Genomic DNA, 4,723 nt, shown 5'->3' with positions numbered 1-4,723 from the left:
TGTCTTTTTATGACACAAAACGACCCTGAAAATCCCAGGTCGCTAGCTCAATTTGTTCTCGAGTTATCGTGCGCACAGACAAACACACAGACACACACACACACACACACACAGACAGACGCGAAACTTTTTGATCATCACTGGAGTAATAGGCTTCGCTATCGCTCAGCCAATTATCCGGGCTGATTCGTCTGGCTATGCCATTGGCGGAGCGTTATCGCAGGTCCAGTGGGGGGCAGAGAGGATAATCCTGTATTATTCTCGAAAGCTCACTGTGCCAGAGACGAGAACCAACGTGACTGAGAAGGAGGCGTTGGCCATTGTGGAAACAGTAAGGCATTGCGCATGGTACTTGCAAGGCAACAAAATAAAGATCTACACCGACCACAGGCCACTCTCTTTTCTTGGTAATTACAAAGGTTTCGTAAGCCCCAAGATTACTCGCTGGGCCATTTATTTGTCCCAATTTGACGTGGAATTTTTATGGATCAAAGGCATAGAAAATTCCTTGGCTGATGGCCTCAGTCGCTCGGGGGAGGAAGGAGAGGGCGGCGCGCCTGACGCTCGGGGCGGACGGGAGCTCCCGTCGCCGCCCGCGAATGGCGCGAGCATCGCGAACCCCGGGGGAACTGGCGCCGCGGAGTGGCCGCGGGCCCGTCCGGTGGGAGCGGGGCACAGGACAACATGAGCCTCGTACCCGCCTGGCAGGCGGCCGGTGCGTGGGGAGGAGAGTCGGACACTGCACCGGAAGTCTTGCGGGTCGCAGCGGTCAGGGCTCAGCCTATAAATGACAAACTGCATCTCGTGCCAAACTACGCACAGTATCGTGCGTGTTACGAGAACGACCCCGACTTCGGTGGGATGTTCCGAGAGCTGAGCACGGGGTTGCTCCAATCAAGTGACTACAAAATACTAGACGGCTTGTTGTACAAGTGTGCCGGCAAGAAGGACAAGGGGCAGCGTGTGTGCGTGCCAGTGGAGCTCCGCGAGGGCCTCATGCACGCGTACCACTACGCGCCCTGGGCCGGGCACAGCAACTACGACCGCATGTACGGCAGGATCCGCGAGAGGTGGTACTGGCCAAACATGACAAAAGACATTTATGCTTTTGCCGGGGCCTGTCACCAGTGCGCGCTGCGGAAGCGCGGCACGCACGGGCAGCCAGCTCCATTGCAAGAGCATGTACTTCCCACACGTCCGTTCCAATATGTGAGTTGTGATGTAGTCGGGCCGCTCCCCGTGAGCGTGCCGGACGAATATCGTTACATCGTCACGTTCATCTGCTTGTTGACGAAATTCACGGAGGCGGTGCCCGTCAGGTCGCAAACGACTGAGGACGTGGCTCGTGCGTTCGTCAACCAGCTGGTGGCCCGGTACGGCGTGCCCGACTACTTACTGACTGACAACGGTGCCTGTTACATATCAGAGATGTTCGGGCACGTGACTAAGCTGCTGGGTGTCACGCACCTCCGGTGCACGCCGCTACGGCCGCAGGCTCAGGGGAGTATACAGAGGAGTCACCGCACGCTGGGCGAGGCTCTCTCTATGTATGTGAACTCAAGAGGCAATGATTGGCCTGAGTTTTTGCAACTGGTGGCGATGTCGATGCGCAGCGCTGTGAACCGGTCCACGGGGGAGACCCCGTATTTCCTGCTCACAGGCTTCGACATGCGACTGCCTTATGACCTCTTGACTGAGCCAGTGACCCCGCGGCATGACCTGACTGACAACCTGGCCGGGCGGCTGCAGTCCGACGCGAGGCGAACATTTCGCATTGTGCGTGAGCGCATGCGTCGTGCCGCCCGAGCCAGCAGGACTTACTACAACAAGAGAGCCAAGGTGCCCAAATTTGAGTTAGGCAACTTGGTATACTTGTTGGAAAAGTCGCACAAGAAGGGAGTCAGTAGGAAATTTAGGAAAAGGTACTCGGGCCCGTGGAGATTGGAGGAGAAGAGGTCTCCGACCACGTGGCGTCTGAAAAGGGTGTACGGCCGGAAGGAGAGGGTCGTACACAGTGACAGGTTAAAGATAGCCCGAGGCTTCGACGACGTTCTCAGCGCGCATGCGCGCGAGCAGGCGTTAGGCAAAACAACCAGCATGCACACAGGAGAGACACCCACCCGGCGCAGCGCGCGGCAGCAGACAGCTGCCAGGCGCGCGGCCGCGGTGAGTCTCTCAGAAGACGAGTGGTCAGACGACTCGATTCAAGAAGAGGATGAGGAAGAGGATGGCGCTGTTGAGAGCGATAGCGCCACGGAGGAGGATGTAGAGCAGTTGCCTACTCCCCAGGCACCGGCCGAGGGCGGCCGGCAGCCGAGGCCGGGAGGAACGGCGTTGCCTACCCTCCAGGGGGCCGCCGAGGGCGGCCAGGAACCTCAGAGTGGGGAGGTGGCGTCGGCCGGCGACACCGGCGCGCCAGCGGTGGTGGATACCCCGCGGTATAACTTAAGGAGTTAGTGTAGCAGTAGTTAGACGGGAAAAGGGAACTTTCTTCCTTTTTTGTTTGTCCCTTTTATTTTAATGTCAACTTTTTTTTCGTGTTTTGTTTTGAATGTGTCTGGGGCTGTCAGATCGTCTTATCTCGGGTCGGATCTCTCTATTTTTCTCCTGTAAATTGTATTTAGGCTCTTTTGTTTTTGTTTTTCATTTTATGTTTCTGGTGACAGCAATTTTCATTTTTTATTTCGGTCGACATTGTGCTAAATTAACTTTAAAATTTTACAGAATGATTGCTGTTTTCTTCTTCCTGCTGTGTGGGGTGGCCGCCACCCATCCCGGGGACGGCGCGGGCGCGGGCGCGGGCGCTGGTTTGCCGGCGCGCAACCCGGCGGCAGCAGCGGCGGTGGAGCTCATTGGGTTTCACTGCGCCCACGCGGAGTCGGAGGTCTCCACGATCTCCCTTGACAATGTGGGGTCGTGCCCGCCGCCATCAGAGTACGGCTCCACAAAGAGGAAGAGTGTGCACATTCTCCAGGCTCGGGAGTTCGAGCGGGTTCACGTGCGAACGTGCTACGTCAAGGTAATCCGCCATATCACCTATTGTGGTCAAGGGTCTCACTCAGCGCAGGTCAAGGGGGGCCTGACTGAGGACGTCCAGCTGCTCGGTAGGGACGCGTGTAGGAGCCTGCATATGCAAGGCTCAATGGTTCATTCAGGGCTGCTGATCGCAGATATTAAGCCAAATTCGACCCGTTTCGCTTCTATAACAGTAGTCGGCTTGGTTGACGCTGGTGCCTCCTGCAAAGGCGGCAGCATCAACGTAAACGGACTAAGCTATGACGATGTGTTACTGATGGACAGTGTAACCATTAGGCTCACCGATTACTGGACTGTTGTTGACTCTGGATCAAAAATGCTCAGGCTGCGCACGGGAGACACTTGTGAGTTCGCAAAGCAATATTGCATCCAGTTTGAGGCAGGAGAGGTTGTGAGGGAGGCGAAACCTCAAAGCGATTGCCGGAAAAACGTATATGATGTTGTTTACCAGGGTGTGGCAAATTACACGACGGTGCCACACTTCGCTAACAACCTCACCTATGTACTCGTCGCGGATGGCCTGCGCACTTTCGCGGTCCAGCTGAGCAGGGTTTTCTCAATCTGTGGGTCTACGGGATACACTACCGAGTTTAGCCGGATATTTGTCGTAGAGCAAAGCGAGGTCGGTTTCGCGTTCGGAATGGACGAAACGATGGCACAGAACGTAGACACCTTGGCTTATTATGCTACGAAGGCAAGCGCGATAGAGTTAAATTCAATGAAACGAACCAGTGACCTGCAGATGCGGGCGATTTATGAACGGTGCCTTGCTAGGAGGGATTTGCTTTTGACAAAATTGGCTCTTGCTAGACGAGACCCGGAGCCATTGATCAAACTCATTAAGGGCGAAATCGGCTACTCGGGAATCGTGTACGGAGATGTATTGTTTTTGACTAAATGCAAACCTGTCCCTTAATGCTCAAAAATGAAACGCGTTGCTACCAGCAGATTCCTGTGGTATGGCAGGGCCCTGCCTATTTTTTAGCACGTTAAAGCAAAGTGTTGGTCCCATATGGAGAGCATGTGCCTTGCGACGATTTCTTAACTCCTACGTTCAGAATTAGGGGTGAATAGATGGCGTTCACCCCGCAGGTGCGTGTCGCGCACTTCAGACAGCAGGAGTTGAAACGGGAGGGGGAACAGGCGCTCAATATGAGACTGCTGGCCGAGGTATCAAGGGGAGGGATTTATACTAACGACGCAATGCGTCGCTTGCAAGCGAGTATGCAGTTTCCAAACCAGCGCGAGGCGGCGGTGAACGTAATCTCACGCTCGCTTGCAGGCGAGGATGTTGTGTCCGGAAGGCTGAACACCCTCAACTTGATACAGGGGCGAGTGGAGGAACTGACGGAGACGATGTTTGGCCGAGTGGAAGCATTCTTGGTGAGATTTGGTAACATCGTCTTCGTCCTGATGGGCGTGGCCGTGATCGTCTTTCTAATCAAGAAAATTATTGACGTGGCATTCTATAGCAAAGCTCTCTTCGAGTTATTCGGGTGCGGATGGGCAATATTCGAATCCGTCTGCTCTGGGGTAGCAAACCACTTGATTAGAACGAGACCGCGGTCGCAACAAGAAGAGAGAGTGAGAGATCCGGAGAGAGGAGCGGCGGCGAGTGGCCCCACGGGCGGGACGGGCGGGCCCACCGTCGTGGAGATGCCGACGTTCGGCTTGGCGGGCTGGACGG

This window comes from Frankliniella occidentalis, unplaced genomic scaffold (assembly GCF_000697945.3).
Source record: "Frankliniella occidentalis isolate FOCC.00 unplaced genomic scaffold, Focc_3.1 Scaffold87, whole genome shotgun sequence".
Lineage (NCBI taxonomy): Eukaryota > Metazoa > Arthropoda > Insecta > Thysanoptera > Thripidae > Frankliniella > Frankliniella occidentalis.
Note: the sequence above shows the minus strand (reverse complement) of the source record.